Here is a 20,474-nt window from a genome sequence, read left to right as displayed (position 1 = left end):
TCCTTAGGGTAAACAAGTATTTGTTGTTTATCTGAAATTAAAATTTAACTAGGCACCTTGTATTTTATTTGGAAATCGTGTTCTAAAGGTTTAATCATGTTCTAAGATCATTAAGAAAAAGTGTTTTTGAGACACATTCGGTCTTGGTACACTAATTGGGCCCCTGTGTTAGAGGCAGTTTAACATCCTGGGAAAGACTGTGCCTTTCCTGCTCAGTGAATCCCCAGTGCCCAGAACAGAGCCTGGCATCCAGGTGCTCGATAAGATGTACTGAATGAACAGCTAAAGACCTTGTTAGTAATCAATGGAAGATTCGATAAGTTCACATGTTTTAAACGCACCTTATAGATCAAGCATCTCCTTTGCCTACGGTAGGCGACAAGGCAAAGACCCACTGACCACGCCCACACTCCCCGCCACCAGAATCAACCTAGAACGGAACAGGAGGGCAGCCTCAAGCCCCTGCCTTCGCTCCTGGCCACCTGCCGCCAATATGGAGGTAGCTCTCTGCAGTTCACATCTTGGGCCCTGCCCTGAACTCCCCTCCACAATGTCCTCCCAAAACAACACAGGCTGTCAGATTATTTCACACCGATTCATTTCATACCACACTGATTTTATTAAAGAGGAAGATAAAGTTTCCAGGTTCAGAGTCTAGTCTTTTCTCCCCCTTCCTCCTGGCGGACAAGAGACATCTGGGCTGCGCTGGGGGAATGGTGGGCTTTCAGGCTGGGGAGAAGCTGCTGGTGGAAGGGAGAGTCAGGTGCAGACCCTTCTGAGCATCCCAGGCCAGTAACAAATGTCTACATTTCCTGGGAAGTGGTGAGCACGGAGGGTTTCCCCAGGAATCTGGGCTCGGCTTGTAAAGAAACGATCCCAACATCAAGAAAAGAAGCCGGCCAGTAAATTCCTAGTCAGTTCATTTTCTAAGACTTCTGAATGTGTTTTGAATTTCCTCTAAATTAAGATCATCATAAAAGGTTAAGATATTTAAACAGAGCTCCACCTGATCCCAGGGCTTGATTTGTATGCTTAATTAGTTCCCGAACACAGGGTTCAGAGCTTCTTATAAAAACAGGGTAATGACTCAAGGTATATTTGGGTATTAGATTGAACAGTGTTAAAGGGACATTCAGACCCATCTCAAAGGCCTTAACCTGCCCTTGATCTGTGCTGGAAGCTTTTGCTGACATCTGTTTCAAAGAGATATCAAAAAAACTTTCCAGTGGCCTCATGATAAAACAAAAATCCATACGGCGATAGATATCAGGCATTAAAATGCTTGGGATTCAACAGTGCCTGAGGAATGTGCGGCCCCGAATACAGCAGTGGGGGTGGGTTTTCAGGAGGGGCTCTGAGAACTGAGAGTGCCTTGGCTCAGTATGGAGAGGGAGCAGCTGGGTCACAAATGTCCCCAGGGCCCTTTGTTCTTCTGTGTGCTTTAAGTCCCTGATAATAAATCAGGTGCTCCTGTGTGTGAGACATAAGTCAGGTCACTGGGAGACACTCCCTCAGCTCCCATGCAAGCCCACCCTCCCCGCTCCCCTCCCAGAAGCTCACTCTGGAGGCACCCCCAGTAGAAGTAAGGTGTGGCATGGACTCCTCCACACTCCCTGGTTCAGTTGTGAGACTAGCCTCACCCCTAACCCGCACTGCAATGAGGGGGCGCACGCTCCATGTAACACAGCTTTCAGAGAAGCCCCCTCCCCAACCTCCAATCGGCTTCCTACCCCTCAATCTTTCCTGTAGACACACTCTGGATCCAGTATGTTTGCGAACATGTGGGACACGTGTGGGAAATCGCAAAGTCACCTAGGGCCATGTCACAGCCCCTCGGTGAGGATCAGGCTCATCTATTGGCTTCAGTGTCCCATCACTCTACCCCAATTCATTCATTCACCCATACAGTCACCTGTCCTTTCAATAAGTGCTCACCAGGCCCCCACTCTGCATGGGGGATAAGCTGTTATGGGAAAACCTGCTTTGATTTGAGGGTCGTCCTTCTCCCGGAGCTCAGTCTAAGGGGATAAAGCAGCCACAGGAAGACCAGGACTAAATGAGGCCGTCACAGGTGTGTGAGGGAGGTATGAGCCATGTGATGGAGGACACATGAGAGAAAGAGACCAGTGCAGGCCAGTAATGAGGGCAGCTTCACAGAAGAGCATGGCATTTGCCCTGGGTTCTGAAGGATGTACCCATTTGGTACAATGAGAATGACAAGGCACTCCAGGCAGAGGGAGTGACAAGAACAAACGCCCAAGGAAAGAAATCCACTGTGTAGCCCCCAAACGGTAAGTCACTCTCCAGGTACAAACAGCATATACATCCCTGCGCAGCTGATCTTCACTCTTGTCAAGTCAATCGGGCAGGTCTGTTTCTATTTTAAAGATCAGAAAACCAAGGTGCATAGAGGTTTCACAATTTAGATGTTGTGGAGCCCAGACTTAAACTTAGGCTTCAACTTCTCAGATCCACCTAAGGCTGAAAAGTAAAGGTCAGATTACCAAGGGTCTTAAATGAAAAGCTGAGGAGGCGGCTGTTTCCTCTGCAGTCACATCAAGGACTTTGAGCAGGGCTGGAAGACCCAATGGGCAGCTCTGAGCAGGGGAAGCCGGGGCGGAAGGAGGCTGGGTGCAGGAAGGCAAAGGAAGAACCTGTGGCAGTCAGTCCCTCAGAGGTCCTAGATCCGATCTGGGCCAGAGCCAGAGGAGAAAGGAGAGCAAGGATGCAGGCGATTTGAAGTTATACTGCTCCGTGCAGAGGGCAGGAGACAGACTCTGAGAACCCTGGTAGCTGTGCTTCCAAAGGGCTGGCTGATTCTTCCTGAAGTCAGCTGAGACATTAGCATCGGTGACAGCGCAAGGTGCGGCCAATTACAAGCCAGGCACTTTCACATGTATTTCCTCACCTAATCCTCATCACAACCCTATGAAGTGGCTAATCTTTTAACTCCCTTTTACAGATGAGCAAATCAAGGCACACAGTGGTTAAGGAACTTGGCCATGGTTACCCAGGGAGAAAAATGAGAGCAATGTGAACAGGTCCCACCAGGAGCCTGAACTCTTGGCCGCTACTTGCAACTGCCCCTCTTAGGTCTTGCACACCGCGCAGATGGCAGGGCTGAGATGGCTCTCATCCCCAAGCTAAATGCATCTGCCCAACTGTCCTTCCTTGGCCTGCAAAACCCTCCCCACTCTGGCCCAGAGTTACCTTTTTCCTCTGTTACCTCCTGCTGGGTCCTGAGGGAGCCTGCTGCCACAGCCCTGCAGGCAGGAGGCCAGATCCAGGCTGTGATACAGAGAGAGAGAGAGAGAGAGAGTCCCTGTGAGCTGGAGTCCCAGCCTGGGGTGTCACAGCAGGAGACCTCAAACCAGGCCAAGCTCAGTGGGACTGAGATCAAAGGCAGCGGGGAGGGGGGTGGGGAGGCAGAGCAACAAGGAACAGAAATGAGCAGGGGTGAGGCTGGTCTCGTATCATTCCTGTGGCTGCATCCATGGCTGGGGCTTCTTTGAAGGTCTGGGCCACCCCCAGCCCGGGGTGCGAGGCGGCAATCTCCCCTCCCTGGGTTGCCATGCCAGGGGCTGGGGCCTGAGAAGTCGTGGGTCAACAAAAGGAAGTTCCATCCCCCAGCCCCACCACGATGACCTCTCCTCCTAGGGTCCCTTCAGTCGGGATGCTGTGCCCACGGCCAGACTCTCTGGTGTTGCTGGCTTTCGCGGTCCTGCGTGGGTGTGGATAACTCATGGCTTGGTGTGTTACACTCTTCACAGCTCTGGGCCTGGCACGAGGCACATAGTAGGACTTCCAGAAACCCTTACGACACATCTTTTGTGTGGCCCCAGACCCATGAAAGCTCTCAGAAGGGACACTGACGAAGAGCCAGAGTGCCACAGGCAGGGGAGAAGCACTGTCCAGGGAACCCAGGCCCGGGTTCTCCCCTAGCTATGTCACCGACTTCCAAGACAAGCCACAACGCCTCAGTTTCCCCATTAGTGGCACTAAGGAAAGGTTAGCTGGTCCCAAAGGTTCCAGAAACCTTCCTCATCTTCACTTACTGGCCACCTCTTAGGTAGTTCTTAGTTCTGAGTCACCTCCTCCAAGAGGCCCTCCATGACCACCTCAGCTACAGCAGTCCCCTCCCCTCTCCCAGGCATCTCTAACTGTCCCCTGTTCGTGGTCTCTATCTGACCTTTTCCTAATTGGACATTCTTCCACATACGTATTAGCTGTCTCTCTGAGTAGGACAGAAGTGCCAGAACAGCACTGAGCCTATTGGAGCTTGCCTCTGCTGCTTCCTGCTCTGTTTCCAGAGCCCAGCATAGAGCCTGGCCCAGAGTAGGTGCTCAAATAATGTTTGCTGAATGAATGAATGAATGAACCGTGAGCACTTTCCTGCGTCGTTAGATATTCCTTAAAAAACCATGTATGTATTGGCTATAAAACAGCCCAAAACATGGGTGTGTTAGAATATATTAAACCAATCCCTTATTATTGACATTTACGTTAACAGTTACCATTTATTCAGCGCCTAAGGAAGGTCACTTTTGTTTTTCATTTACTGCCTGTCTCCCACAGTAAGTGCATCAGCTGCATGGGAGCAGGAACCCTCTCTTCCTGGGTCTCACTGTCCCTGCCCCAAGCCCATGGTCTGGTACACAAGTGCTATTTGAAGGGATTTATTAAATGAAATAAGGGCTTTCCTGCCTCCAAGAACACTTTCAATTACTTTTGCCCCTCCCTACAGTTCGGCATTTCAAAAGTTGTTTCTCTACCCAGCAGGTGCACTCATTATGTACTAATTCACTTTCCTATTTTACAAAGTCAGTTCTAGCTGCAGTCCCACCACTTGGGGAGCTTCTGGCCATGAAGGAATCGGGAGAATTGGTGTCACATATCCAGCTGATGTCATTCCAGATCACCACAAAGGAATGTGAAGCATCAGTCAGCCCAAATGGCCTCGTTGGGAGTCACTACACCATTCCATGAGACTCATAGAAATTGCCAAAATGCTCAGGAATCCACAGAACAATGTCAGCCAAGCCTTGGAGCCCTGAGGTCCCTGGACTGCACATCCTCGCACTTGCCAGAGGTGCTGGTGTCGGAGGGGTTGCCAAGCCTTCACCTGTGGCCTTCTAACCACTGCAGAAACCCACAGGTCAGGCCGTGTGAGGAGATGGACACCCTGGGAGTTGTCCACTTGGTGCAGAGATTTGGTTGGGCCCAGCAGCCCCCCTGTGACCGTGTAAAGCAAGTCCAGATGGCATGAGATGCACCATCAGTGATGCCAAGAAATCCTGCATATGCCCCTTGGCACGCTGCCTCCCAGGGCAGCCACAGCCCGGACAGGGGGTGCTCCTGACGGCTGGCCAAGGGAGCACAGGACCACCTGCCTGTAGAGGACATTTCCTTAAATTTGTGCTACTAGACCACGACAACCTTACTGTGCTTCCACAGCACCAACATGAGCTCTGGAGGTGCCTTTTCTCTCTCCACAGGTTTCCCATGGCGATGTCTCCTTTAAGCCTGAGGTAGAAGTAAGACAGAGCAGATATTAGGAAGGCCGAGAAATATATTATGACAAGTCTGAGGTCAGCCAGCACGATGCGAGAGGCCAGGACTGGAGCCTCGTTACTCACACCAGGCTTCCGCCAGGGGACGCAGACAGGGACTGTGTACCATAAAGACACTGTCCAGAAGTTAGGAACAAGCTCTGCCCACACAGTTGGGCACTACATTAGGGCACCCTCACCAAAGGAGTGCCAATCACATCTCGGACAGCATCAATTTGTATATTTATTCCATTTCTCTGGATTGCAATAAAGTGTCTATTATTATAAAATCAGTATATCATAACATTTTCCCAGCAGACAGAAGTCATGTGTCTTGGCGAAGAGACCCCTTACTTTATTCTGCACAGAGGTACTGTGTGACCTGCAGCAACCCTGAGAGAAGCCACTCATCCTTGGGAAGCCTGTACCCTTCTGGGCAGAAGCAGGAAGAGTGGTCTTGCTACATGCCCACAGATTCAGCTTCCCCAGTGACGAGGATCTGGGGAAGGGAGCCCTCAGGGTACAGGCACCTACAAATCAATAAGACAAAAGACAAGCGATGGGGAAACGGGGCGGAAAGCATGACATTATCACAGAGATGAGAAGGCAGTGAACGTATGAAGGCTGGTTGTGGACATTTGTTATCGTTTGTCCTGCATAGCATCCTAGGGCCCCTACCGTCTCCTGAGTGCCTGGGTGCGCCAGGTTCTGGGCTAAGCACTGTGCGCGAATGACCTCACTTTTCTTTCTATAGCCCTTTGTGGGAGGGGCTTCTGTCTCTTCTAGCAGATGAGGCAACAGGTGAGTCTGGCTCCCAGGCATGGTTTCTTTTGGTTGTTTTGTTTTGTTTTTTTCATTTGAATTTTTCTTGGTGGGACAAGGACTCTCCAGGGGTCAGTTTCCATCATCCTCTGTTATAACCATGCTGACTTAAAAACATAAGACTTTTTTTTTAGCAGTTTTACTGAGATATAATTCACATACTATACAATTCATCCATTTACAGCATAGAATTCAATAGTTTCCAGTATATTCACAGTCTTGGCCACATCAATTTTAGACCATTTTCATCACCTCATAAAGAAAGCCTGTACCCTTTTAACTCTCACCTTCCTACTCCTCTATCCCTCCACCAGCCCTGGGCAATTATTAATCTCCTTTCTACCTCTATAGAAGACGCTTATTCTAGACATTTCCTATACGTGGAACAAGACAAAGCATGGCCTTTCGTGCCTGGCTTCCTGCACCTGGCACAAGGTTTCCCAGATTCAAACACACGGCAGCTGTGTCAGCACTGCATGTCTTTGTAGGAGCAAATGATTTTCCCTTGTATGGACACCCTATGTGCTATGCATCCGTTCATCAGCTTGGGAGATAATGTTTTCTTGAAAGCAGCCCCTGTTCTAAGGGTCTTATCTCATTTAATCCTCACAGCAACCTTATGAGGGAGGTGTTATTAGGACCTCTGTTTCACAGAGAGGAAAGCGAATGCCCAGAGAAATGATCTAACCTGCCCAAGCTCGCACAGCTCTTGAAGACCTGCTTGGCCACTGAGCTTGATTGCAATTCCCAGGGACACAGATTCCTCTCTTTATTGGGATCTTCAGGGGCCAGTTGAGCATACCTCAGCCCACTCATTTATCCCTCAGTGGAATCCAAGATGGCGCAGCGGGCACCTCCCATGTTTATTACTCACCCCCAACCCCAACTTGGCTCATTCTCCAGCCTCTTCAATCACCTCTTCAGTTGAGAACATTCGGAAAACCACTTTCACAATACAAACACTTTCTTCAACAAATGATGTTTGGTCAACAAACCTCTTCAAAAGGTGTCATTTGGGCCTGTGAAATCCTCATTATTTGGGACCTCACTAATTCAATATTTATGATCTTTTCAAGAGGCTGTGCTAGGCTAGAGTATGATTTGGTTAGCAAACTTTTCTTCACTATGAATTTGTAATTCATAGTGTAAACAAGATGGTAGAAGCCATGTTTAAACAAAGTGTTTTCAAGCCTCCTCAAAAATTGCAGAAACACCGGGAGCGACCCAATAGCTTAGATGTAACTTACACCCAAGCCTTACCCATTCCTTAAGCAGGTCCCCTTGAGATCCGGCAGGCAGCCTGGCTAAATGGGGCAGTGACCCCTCCCTTCAAAACGTGGTATTTCAGACGCACCCTCTGAACCAGCTGAACCAGCCCTGGTCCTCAGCCTTAGCTTCTTCTTTGGCAAAACTTGTTGCTGCCAATTAGACATTCCACAGAACTAAGTAGTGAGCCCCCAAACCCCTCTCGGGCCACGCTGGAACGAGAAACATTTAATATCAGGTCCTAGGAAAGACCACCAGGAAAGGAGTTCCAGAGGGGCTTCTAAACTGGGGATCCCTCCTTCCTTCCACAGCATCCTGTTATTTGTCCCACAGGGAGATTCGCCTCTCCGGAAAGTCTGAGGACAGGGTGGCAGCCCACAGCCACCGAGGCAAGCACTCAGTATCTCCAGCTGATGGAGTCCTGGCAGCCTTTGTTCTAGTCATTTCCTGTGGTCCAGCCAGGGAGACAGCAGAGGAAAAGGCCGGAGTGGGGAGTGTCTGCCCATCCCAGTGCTTCCAGCCTGAAACCTTCCACTTCTTTCCAAAGTCTTAGGCCTGGGATTGCCCAGTGTTATGGGTTCGGGCTGCCCCATTCTGTCCCAGTTTAGGAGTTAATTATTTTAAAGTAACAAAGAGATTGCAATCTTGTGCTGCTTTCCAGGGGACGCCTTTTATCCTGTCCACGGAGCAGATTCAGTGATGTTCTAGGAGGGGTGGAGGGTGGGGGAGAGCTCAGAGACTCGGCAAAGGCGGAGATTTGTGACCCACTGAACCTGGCTTCCACCATCCCCTGGTGTGCAGACAGAGTACCAGGGCAGGAGATGAGAGCTGTGCTCGGAGCTGGCCCCGTCCTGGCCTTGCCGCTAATGTCTCCTCTCTGGGCCCATTTCTCCTGCCCCAAAATGGGACATTTGGCTGAAAGGGACGGCGAACAGCCTTCAACTCATGCCCTAATTCTCACCCTTTGGTAGGGGCTGCCAGGAGAGCTGTGTTGAGAAATATCTTGAAGGTGAGTGCGAGAAAGCAAGCTGGGACCAGCCAACAGTGTCTGCTCGAGCACAGGAGAGCGGTGGCACATTTCCTTGACAAATCTTTGCCACTCCAGGCATGGATATCCGAAGTCCTCTTTGGCTCATATCTTGTATGATTGTCTGATTCCTCTTGCCAGTTATTTTCTTTGCCTTCTCGAAGGGCCTAGTTCCAGGACTCTTCCTGCCCACCAGGAATTAGTTGTCTACAGACAACTGCTTGTAGGATTGAGCCATTCCAATTAGAGACCACCAAGGCCAGAGGAAGCAGGACCTCTTGAGACTAGAAATAAACCCAAAAGAGAGTCTATCCTGCCTGACCAGGTGGTGACGCAGTGGATAGAGCGTCGATCTGGGACACAGAGGATCTAGGTTTGAAACCCTGAGGTCACTGGCTTGAGCACAGGGTCATCTGGCTTGAGCATGGGCTCACCAGCTTGAGCGCGAGGTTGCTGGCTTGAGCATGGGATCATAGACGTGACCCCATGGTCCCTGGCATGAGCCCAAAGTTTGCTGGCTTGAAGCCAAGGTCTCTGGCTTCAGCACAAGGTCACTGGCTTAAGCATGGGGTCACTGGCTCAGCTGCAGCCCCCCAGTCAATGCACATATGAACAAGGAGCAATCAATGAACAACTGAGGTGACACAACTAAGACTGATGCTTCTCATCCTTTTCCCTTCCTGTCTGTCTGTCCCTCTCTCTGTCTCTCTCTCACTAAATAGACAAACGCTGTCCACTTTGTTTAGGCATGGAAGACTGAATAAGCCAAATAACCCTCTGAAAAATGTGAAAAGCATTTTGAGCCGAGCTCTCCTGGGAATGGGGAGGCCTCCCTGTCTGTAAGGCTGAGATGATAACTGCGTGCCCGGGTGGGGTCGTTGTGACGGTGCAGTGAGATCATTCAGGCAAAGATGCCAGAGCCTGGCCCCGTGCTCAGTGTCTAACACGAGCAATCCAGTGTCCACAGTCTCATATCCTCTAGAACTGCTCTTGGGTGACAACAGGCCTGCAGAAATGAAATCTAGTCTGAAAGCAGCCCTCCCATCCACAGGGCAGGAGCTGGCTCACTCACCCCCAGGCCCCGCGTTGGCCAGTTCCAATAATGTGACATTTCTCATTCCTGAGATGTCTACCCGTGTGTGTGTGTGTGTGTGTGTGTGTGTGTGTGTGTGTGTGTGTGTGGAGGAGGGGGCTGTGTGCATGTGTGAGTGCGTATGTGCCTTTCAGAGCAGGGGAAAATCCATATTCTCTCTCTTCTGACCGAATTAATCAAATAAATCTTCTGTAAGGAGCTGCTAAATGAATCACAGATGTCTCTGCCCTTTTACAGGTTGCAGAAAGCACCCGTTACAGTTCTTTTAATTTATCAGAGGAAAATAGATGCCCTCGTGTGCCCCTTCCCGCTTGCAATAATAATCAGAACCAGTCTATTTTCCAAGGGTCCGAGACTCATTTTCAAAAAATGTGTATCAATAGATGTAGCAGCAGGAAGATTATTTTGCCAAGCCCAGCCTCCAGCACAGCAAAGGTGCCCTGGCTGGGCAGAGCGTTTATAAAACCACATTTAATAAAAGAGTGTTATATTAAGTATGTTTGCGAGTGTATTTAAGCATATGGTTTCCATATCAGGCGTAAAGATGGCAAACACATGGCTTACCTTCTTTCTAACCTTTCCTGGGGACGTCCTTTCCAGGGGGTGGTGGGACGGGAGGAGTTGGGGTGGATGCAAGTTAAGTGTGTGTTGTTTGGCTTTGCCTTTGACAACTCTGGTTCCCATGGAAAGGCGCCGAGGAAGGTTCAGACAGCACGTGACGACTCTCTGCCTCTTCCATTTCTGATCTTCAGCCCAAGAAACCTGCTCTGCTTGCTTTTTTTCAGAGGTCCCCTAGCTCTCCCTCGCCTCCTCCACCGCGCATGCGCGGGAGGCCCGCTGACATTAAAGTGCGAATCAGCTTTGGCAGCAGAGAACGTGAGCTCCCGGGTTTTTCAACGTGAACCCGTTGGTCAACACAAGAGCTCTGAGGAAGGCTGCCCAGCTTGGTGTCCGTGAGCTCCCGTTCACCAGCCAGCCATCCGACTACAGGATTCGTCTGCCTAGAGATCCCCCTTTGGAACGTGCCTTGGGATGGAGGATTTATCTTTTACCTTTAGGTCAAAGGCAATGGGCGATGGCCCAGTAGGCTCGCGGTCCCTAGAAATGAAGCAAGAAAAGGCCTCCACCACCCACTGCCCTAAAACAATCTACACAATCCCCTCACTCTGATTCTGAGACCATCCCGGAAGCCCAAATGCCCAACTAGAAAGGGAATCGGGGTGGGGGGGTTGCAGTGAGGCCACCCTGCCCACCCCCACCAGCCCAAACAGATTTGCCTGAGCAAGTTATAAATCTACTGGTACCATTTCTTTTTCGTCACTTGCCTAATCCGGTGCCCTTCGTTTCATGTGCTGTAATTATTAACATCTGCTTTCTGAGCCCGGACTGCGTGGAGTTTGCAAAGGCAGTTTTCAGTCCAGAACAATGGTGACAGCTGTTTCATTTAGCCTAGGGCCAGCACTTCCTGTTCAGTCTACATCTGCCCTCCTGTGTCCAATTTCTGTTTCGGGGGTCTTGTGTTTTGTTTTCTGGGTTTCTTTCCCCCCTTCATCTGACCTTACTATATATTTAAGAAGAATTTCTAACTTAGTGCTCCAGCTAGTATTTCTGGCACATATGCTTCTTAGATTGGTGACAGCCAGAGAGAGATAGGAGAAAGCCAGGGTTCTCCAGCAGCTCACGGGGTGGAGGGCCGAGGCAGCACGGAGGGCCGACCAGGGACCCGGTGCTAAGGAGAGGCTTGGGCCTTGGAGTTGGGGAATAGGCTAACCTCCTTGGAACTTAGACACAGGAAAAATGGGCTTCGCTCATCTGTGCCCTGGCTGGTGTCATCTCTAGGGCTTATTTGGTAAGGAATCACCCAAACGTCCCACTAAGGGGACCGTGTTTCTGGGTGGCACCAACACGCAGGCTTGTCACGTGGCACAAAATCACTTTTTCCCACCGAGTCTCTGGCAAGGCAGTGAAAAGCCCTTCCGCTATGCACAGGGAGGTCCACGGCCCGGAGAAAGGAAGTACTGTGGACAAGAGAATAAATAGAAGAGAAATAAAATGTTAGATGACCTGCCTGGACCCTCTGAGCTGCATGCACCCAAAGGAACTGGAGAACTTGCCCTGCTCATTTATACCCTTCCATCCAACCCACCTGTCCCAATTCCAAGTGACCCACACCTGGGAGCCCCAGCGTGGCAGCAAGTTACTATCTGAGGCTCCACCACAAGTGCTGGGTTAGAAGCTTCGAGATTTGTGAAGGCATTGCTGGATGCTTATTGCCACCTAGGGTAAAACTGGTGTCCGGTTGGGTAAGAACAAGCGTGGATGTGCGGGTGTCCTGTGGCTGCCCAAAGCGGAACATGGGGACGGGGGTGTCGTTACTCACATTGGGACATCCCAAGACTGTGTCGGTCCCTTTGGCGGGATCTCAGAGCATCGGGTTTGGCAGAGACCCTGGAGAGCCAGTGCCTGTGGCCCCCTATCTCTTTCTGTCTTTTATTTTTTAAGATTTTATTTATTTATTTTAGAGAGAGGAGAGAGAGAAAGGGGTGGGGAGGAGCAGGAAGCACCAACTCAGTGTTGCTTCCCGTATGTGCCTTGATAAGGCAAGTTCGGGGCTTCAAAGCAGCAACTTCAGCGTTCCAGGTCGAGTCTTTATCCTCTGTGCCCCCGCAGGTCAGCTACCCTTCATTTTTCTTAACGGATGAAATTGAGCAACAGAGAGAGGAAGTGCCTATTGGTCAAGCTTGAGTGTATCGATAGAGAAGCAAATAAAGGTGAATCGATATTGCTTCTAGAAAGTTCAGGCATTTTGACTGTTTCTGTACGAAATATCTCTTACAGTTGCAGACCCTCTCCAACCTTCTAAGTGGCTCACGTGAAAATAAGTCGGGACCCCACTGGCCCGTGGGAACAACGAGGTGCGTTGGGGAGACCCCAGATGCCGCTCAGGTGCCTCCAGTCCACTCCGGGGCGTCCCTTCTGGCTGTCGGTGGGGAGCTGAGCCCAGCGATCCCGAGGAGACGCTGAGTGCTGACTTGACACCTGGGGGGGGGTCACAGAAGTTCCTGGCAGATGGTCGAGGACCCTGTATCTCTGTAGGAGTACGTCAGCAGAAGGAAGAGCACAGCTGTGAATGATACAGCTGAGGGGGTCCTTCTCCCCCACCCTCGCCACCAGGTGTCAGGTGTGCAGAGCAGGGAAGGTGCCAGAGCCAGGAGACTACGGCTCCCAGTCCTTTGCTGGAGCCCGGAGTGGCTGGAGGCCTGACCCAGGCAGACATAGGAGTCGCAAGGCACTTGTCCTAAAGCCTGGAATCCCAGGAGCAGGGACCACAGTGTTGGGAAGGTCAGCTGTCCCTTGTCCATGCAGGAGAGCGTCCTTGCCGCACCAGCCCCCCTGGCTGCCAGCCCCTGCCCCCTTCCCTGCCCCCACTCCCAGCCTCCACCACCCTCCCCTTTCTTCTCTTTCTCACTCCTTTTCTTCTAAAAGTTAATTGCAACTTTTTTCTCAGCGCTCTGATCTGGATAAGCCACATCTCATTAGAAAAAGATTTAGCTGGAGCCAAAGCAGGCTGGAGAAGGAATCCCTAATCAACAGAGAAAAGATTTGGGTGTAACTGCTCTCTCTCCCGCCGTCCTGGCCCCCTCCAATCTCTCTCCGCTCATTAATCTGAAAAGAAAGTCACAGTTCTACATCTTGGTGTTCAAGTATCTGCTGCTGCGGCAAATGCACCCAAGCGCTTGGGTTTTCTTTTGTGGAGGTTGGAGAGCTTTGGCTGGTGGGGTCTGGGAGAGTGAAGGCACCTTCGTTGGGGGGGTAAAACTTTCTGGGGTGAGTGTGTGTGTGTGTGTGTGTGTGTGAAGAGCTTCAGTTTTTAGGGAAGCTTTGTGTGGGTGCGTGAACTCTGTGGTTGTTGGCGTGTGTATGTGAAGTGCTTTGATTACTGCGGGGTGTGTGTGCATATATAAAGCTCTGGTTGATTGGGGGATGAAAGCTCTCGGTGTGTGTGTGTGAGTGTAAGCACACTGGTTGTTGGGTGCGTGTATGCAAAGAGCTGTGGTTCTCGGGGTACCTGTGTTTGTGGGTGTGAAATGCTCTGGGTGTGGGGATAGCCGTTGTGAAAGCCAGCTAGTGTTGGGTGAAAGCCGTTCAGCTGCCGGCACGTGGGTGTGAAGAGGTTTGGTTGTTGAGGGTGCATGTGTAGCTTCATTGCGTGTGTCTGCGGGTGTGTTGCTTTGTTTATTGCGTGCATGTGTGTTCACAGGGCTTAGCAAGTAGCCCCTTTGTCTTTTCCTCTCACCCAATTAAATCCCACCAGAGGCTTAAATGGTGATACACGGAAAATTAGTTTTAGAGTGAACCATCTCCCCGGGTATGGAGCCCGGGCCCTCAAACACCCGGCAGTGAAATGACACAGCATTTTCATGCTTTTCCTCAAGGTTTGGAAATGATCGACAATGACCGGGCATTCCTTTGTAATTATGGAGCAGGAGAAAGGATATTTTAATTCATTTATTTTTTAATTAAAAAAGTCCTGCGTGCTCAGAAAAGAAGAAAAGCAGTGATACTTAGTCCTGGTAGCACGTGACTACGACAAGGGGCTAGATTGTGAAGAGTCCACCTCTCTTGCACCCCTGTTCCCCGTTCCCCTCCCAAATTCCCCCCGCCAATCATTCTGTACTACCCCAAAGACAGGCCGTGCACTCCTGTTCCACACTGGCTCGCAGTAGTCTGCTCCTTGCTTCTTTCGATTAACAAAATACACCTGAGTTGTTCTCTAGCACCATAGACTTGCATTAATGTTGTGTTTTGAATTTGTAAAATGAGTTAACTGGAAAGCAGGGATAGCACCCAGTGCCACAGGACCAGACCTCTGGGTCCCAGGACCCCGCAGGGCAAGGAAGACACAATTTCTCCCCCTCTCCTGTCACCTTCCCCCAGTCTCCACTCTCCAGCCTAACTGGGCCTCAGTCTGCTGTACGTTGTGACAAATGGTCCTGCCGCACCAAAGACAAGTGGACACAAATATTTGCAGAGGGTGCACAAGCCCTGTGTGTGGTGCCGGCGGAATCGGTTCTGGGGAGGGAAGGCGATCAAAAGCACCCAGTGACCTGCTTAGAGCAGAGAGGGGCCAGGACTGATTACCTCCCAGTGCAAAGCCCAAACTCAAACCTTCCGGACCCGTCAGGTCCCCGCAGATTATCTGCAGGCTACAGTGAAGACAGCCTGCCCAGCCAAGGTGTAAATGCACCAACACTTAAATCACAGCACCGTGTGCTCAGAATGTTTACCGTGACCTGTAAAGTCCAACACAGTAGCCACTTGGCCAGGTGTGCTTATTAAGCATTTGAAACATGGCTATCCAAACTGAGATGTGTTATAAGTATAAAAGACACAACAGCTATTGAAGACTTGAACAAAAATCAGATGCGAAGTACCTCATTAATAATCACATATTAATTAGATATCAAAATGATAATAGTTTGAATATACTGGTTAAATCAAACAAATTATGAAAATTAATAAGGGTGCATAATGTCAAGTGATTTGGCTCACCTGTTTCCTTTCCATTGTTTTAATATGACTACTAGAAAATTTAAAATTACACACGTGGCTTGCATTTGTGGCTCCCATTATATTTGTGTTGGACAGCCTACTCCACAATATAATACACCCTTCCATGAATACGGCTATCCCCATTTTACCGAGGAACAAACCAACTCAGAGCTTGAGTGTCTTGACCAAGAACAGTAGCTAATGAGCTTTAGAAGCCCAAATTCACATCATGAGAGGCCAGTAATCCCAGCTGGACCATCTCCTAGTTGACGAAGCTACAAAAAACAAGAGATGTATTGTTCTTTTGATGAGGTCTTATGAGAAGTGTTTAGGGACAGCAAGGACTGGAACAAATTTGGAATCTGGAAAGACAACATAAAAGCCTGTGACTCAGGGATTAAGAGGACCTCCCAACACTCACCGGGAATGTTAGGATGCAGGACAATTCTCGGTGCGTAGCACTCAGGTGGGCTTCTCAGCTCTCTGTGAACTTGGGCCAGTCTCTTCCCATTGCTGGGCCTCCGATTCTCCATCTGTGAACAGAGGGGGCTGGATTAAGTGTTCTCTGAGGTTTGTCAGGATCCATGGCGCACTCAGCAGATTTCTCCTCCTAGTGGCTAAGAGGGAGCTTGAGAGGAACGTCCAGGGTTCCTAGGTGAGTGACACCTGTCTGTGTCATCGGTGAGATGAGGACAAGAACAGTGTGGACTTCAGGTAGTTGCTCTGAGGATTGCTGAGACAATGCAGGCAATGCACTTAGCACATGCCTGGCCCACAAGTGCCCAATACACACTAGCTCTTGTTCCTGTAGCAGTATCCAGGTGGACCAGCTGGCTTGGATATTTCTGGGTCAGCAGACTCAGACTCACAAGCAGTACCTTACCTGTCTTGGAGCCTCCCCTAACCTGACCCACACCAATGCCGCGTTTGTTCTAAGGCAGGTTCCCCTGGACTCGGCTTGGAAGGGTTTGTTACAGCTGCAACTCAGTATCCAGACTGCACGGCTAACAGGAGCGCCTGGGAAGAGGGTGGTTGGCACCCAGGGAACAGCGTTGTGGTGGGAGACTCGAGGTTCTCGGAACAGAACATCTTCCGTATTCAGAGGAAGACGGGAAACTTCCACCCCTGCCCCCAGGCGACGTGTTAGTTCTTAGTGTTACTTCTTTCCCTCCATGATAGTAGCCACATGTCACTCCTTCTTCCTTGGAGGAGGGCTGCAGGTTCATGGCCATAGGCCTCCTACACCCCTTTTTCCCACCGTGGGAAGACTCTGACCTCGGTTCTTCTTAACAGCTGGTTTCATTTTTTTACCCCTGAGTTGTGGGTAAACAGCCTACTGTATTAGATAAAGGCTGTATCAGCACAGCAGCTCACCTCCTACTTCGAAGGTCTTTCTCACGAATACAAGTCTGTGGGTGAGAGTAAGTTGAACTTGGTTTTGTCTCCCGGGTTATCTTAGACTTAATTGGGAGGAACCTTGGGTTCATAGGCTCCCAGCTGTCTCTGGTGTTCTTTGGCTGCCATCTGCTGGGTAGTCTAGGTATGGCATGGTCTCCTTGGCAGGTAGGCTATTTCACCAGCGGTGAAAGGTTCCAATCAAAATATATATTGTATATACAGGCCCTGGCCGATTGGCTCAGTGGTGGAGCGTCGGCCTGGCGTGTAGAAGTCCCGGGTTCAATTCCTGGCCAGGGCACACAGGAGAGGCGCCCATCTACTTCTCCACCCCTCCCCCTCTCCTTCCTCTCTGTCTCTCTCTTCCCCTCCCGCAGCCGAGGCTCCATTGGAGCAAAGATGGCCCGGGCGCTGGGGATGGCTCCTTGGCCTCTGCCCCAGGCGCTAGAGTGGCTCTGGTCGCAACAGAGCGACGCCCCGGAGGGGCAGAGCATCGCCCCCTGGTGGGCATGCCGGGTGGATCCCAGTCCGGCGCATGCGGGAGTCTGTCTGACTGCCTCCCCGTTTCCAACTTCAGAAAAATACAAAAAAAAAAACAAAAACAAAAACAAAATATATATACATATGTATATATACAAATATATATACATATGTATATTTATTGAACAGGAACTTTGTGCCAGGCACAGTTCTAGGTACTTGATTTCATCAGAAAACAAAAATGCCCAATATTTTTGTTCTTTGGGAGCTTATATTCTTGCAGAGGATAACAGGCAATCAACAATGAACATAATAAAGAATACCATATGTTAAAGTGATACATGCATGGGGGAAAAAAATGAAAAATCACAACATGTAAGGGAATAAAAAGTTTTGGGTGGGGGAAAGTGAGTTGCAGTTTTAAATAGTTTTCAGGGTCATCCTTATTGAGAAGGTGACTTTTGAATAAAGGCTTGAAGAAAACGAAAGACTTTGCCATGGAGGAAAAGTATACCTAGCAGAATGGATGGAAGTGCAAAGGCCCTGGGGTAGGAATGTGCTCTGCGCATTCAGGAAATACCATGTAGGCCAGGGTAGCTTGAGAGAGTGAGCCAGGGAAGAGACGTCAGAGAGGTGATCAGAAAGAAAGAGAGGGGCTGGGCAGTACGGGGTCTTGAAGGATGTTGTTAAAGGATCTTGGCTGTCTTGATTGGCTTGGGCAGCCATAACAAAACACTGCAGGCTGGGTGGCTTACACACAGACATTTACTTCTCACATTTCTGGAGGCTGGGAAGTCCACGATCAAGGTAGCAGCTTATTCAGCTGCAGGTGAGAGCCCACTTCCTGTCTTGTGAAGGGCTAACCTGTTGCTGCACTCACATGGCCTTTCCTCAGGTCCTTTCTGTCTTGTTTTTATAAGGCCACTAATTCCACTGTGAGAGCCCCATCCTCGTGACCTAATTTAACTCTAATTACTTCCCAAAAGCTCCATCTCCAAATGTCATCACAGCAGGGATAAATGTGGGGGGGGGGTGCAGTCCATTACACTGGCTTTCAGTTTAGAGATGTTGTTCTGGGGTCCGGAGACGCAGCCAAGGCTGCCGCACTGTGCCAAGCCACCTGGAAAACGCTCTCAAAAACGCAAGCCATTCTCTTCACTCACTCAGTGAATATGGAATGAAATGAGAACAATAAAGTCAAACCCCATGTGACGAAGGTGATGAGAGAGAGAGGGGAGCCTGTGAGTGTGAGCATGGGAGTGAGTATGTGAAGGTGTGTTTGTTGTATGTGGCGGTGTGAGTATGCGTGTGCAATACTGAGCAAACACTTACTGAGTGACTGAAAGCTCCATTTTTTTAATGCTGGTGCCCCTTCAAACAACAACTACAAAAACAACTGGCATCACAAGCCTGCTTTCTCAACACCTGTTCGCTGAGACGAGTGAGTCTTCTGCCGAGGCCCTCACGCCCTCCTCCCCACCCGCCTCGGCCCAGACCTGGGACTGGGTCCTCTTGGCACGTTAACATACAGCATGCTGTACTTCCTCCACCTTTCTCCTCGCCTTCTGCAGAGGGTGCAGAGTTGGGCACGACCTGCCACAGCCCTGCCCGGAGGAGATGGCCATCTCCTGGAACCCCCAAATCGTGACTAGACTCAGTTGTCCAGTGTAGATGGAGGTAAGAGGCTTCTGAGCCCTGGAGGCCCAGTGTGTGGCTTTCCACCCGTGGCTGCCACTTCCCGACTCGGGGCGGGTGGTGAGTGCTTCAACATCTCGCTGCTGCTCCTATGGGAAGGTTAGTGCCCATCTCAAGGGGTAGTTGAGGGAACTAAAGGGATCTGTCACTCATGTTCCTGATATTTACTAAGCACCTATTTTGTGCCAGGTGCTGGCTAGGAGCTGTGAGCATGATAATGAACTCCCACGTGTGTGTATCCTAGTAGGATGTCATGTTAACTGGCATTGTTTAAGGAGCACTTTCCAAAGCAGGTGTTCAAGTGTCTTAGATGCACATATCCACTGTGCTCCCAGCTGTTAAAATCATGTGTATCTATGTGTCTCTGTGTATACATACATAAACATGCATGTCTTTAAAGAATGGAGAATGCCTATGAATACTGAGATACTGCATAAATACCATTTAGGTTTATTCAAAAAATGCAAATTATGTTATATAATTTTTAACATATTTCTTAATAGTAACGCTATTAAAACATTTACCAGAAATTTATATACTAACAGCTTCAAAATAATGTTCCCTGGAGGAGGGAGGGAAAATGGGATATGAAATCAGATGTTTAGCCACATCTGTAACATTTTATTTGTCTGTAAGAAAAAACCTGAAGGCCCTGGCCAGTTGGCTCAGTGGTAGAGCATCGACCTGGCGTGCAGGAGTTCCGGGTTCAATTCCTGACCAGAGCACACAGGAGAAGCGCCCATCTGCTTCTCCACCCCTCCCCCTCTCCTTCCTCTCTGTCTCTCTCTTCCCCTCCCGCAGCCAAGGCTCCCTTGGAGTAAAGTTGGCCCGGGCGCTGAGGATGGCTTCATGGCCTCTGCCTCAGGCGCTAGAATGGCCCTGGTTGCAACAGAGCAACGCCCAGATGGGCAGAGCATCGCCCCCTGGTGGGCAATGCCGGGTGGATCCTGGTCAGGCGCATGCGGGAGTCTGTCTGACTGCCTCCCCCTTTCCAACTTCAGAAAAATACAAAAAAAAAAAAAAGAAAAGAAAAACCTGAAGCAAATATAGCAAAATAACTTCTAAAGAATATTTGGAGATATATTTCATTTACTAAATACAAATACTAATCCTAAATTACAAGGATTCTTTCTGTATTACCGATCAGTAAACTGAGACTTAGTGAGGACTGCATATCTAACTTTGAAGTTTTAGCTCATTAAACCATCCAGTGTCCTGAACATATGTGAATGCATAGCTGATTCTATTTGCTAATTTTTTTGAGGATTTATGTATCCAAATTTATAAAAGATACTGGACTCTAGTTTTATCTTTTTATTCTTCCACTTGATGTTTTTAGAGCAGTTCTGGGTTCACAGCAAAATTGAGTAGGAAGTACAGAGAGTTAGTTCTCATATACCCCTCGTCCCCAACCCTCCCCTGGTATCAGCATCCTCACCAGGGTGACATTGTCTGTAAGAAAAAACCCGAAGCAAATATAGCCAAATAACTTCTAAAGAATATTTGGAGATATATTTCATTTACTAAATATAAATACTAATCCTAAATTACAAGGATTCTTTCTGTATCATCGACAACTGATGGGCCTACATTG

The 20,474-nt window shown here is 49.5% G+C and overlaps 1 long non-coding RNA gene across 2 annotated transcripts in view; it reads left to right on the top strand.

Moving 5' to 3' along the window:
- LOC136310625 (uncharacterized) overlaps positions 1-10,220 on the top strand; it is a 35,348-nt gene extending 25,128 nt beyond the window's left edge. For both annotated transcript variants that reach the window (XR_010726593.1, XR_010726592.1), the window contains exon 3: positions 4,822-10,220. This is a non-coding gene — a long non-coding RNA (uncharacterized lncRNA). The remainder of the gene's footprint in view (positions 1-4,821) is intronic.
- The last annotated feature ends 10,254 nt before the right edge of the window (positions 10,221-20,474 follow it).

The sequence above is a fragment of the Saccopteryx bilineata genome, chromosome 7, assembly GCF_036850765.1.
Source record: "Saccopteryx bilineata isolate mSacBil1 chromosome 7, mSacBil1_pri_phased_curated, whole genome shotgun sequence".
NCBI lineage: Eukaryota > Metazoa > Chordata > Mammalia > Chiroptera > Emballonuridae > Saccopteryx > Saccopteryx bilineata.
The sequence above is the reverse complement of the archived record's forward strand: the minus strand, read 5'-3'. Positions and strand labels throughout refer to the sequence as shown.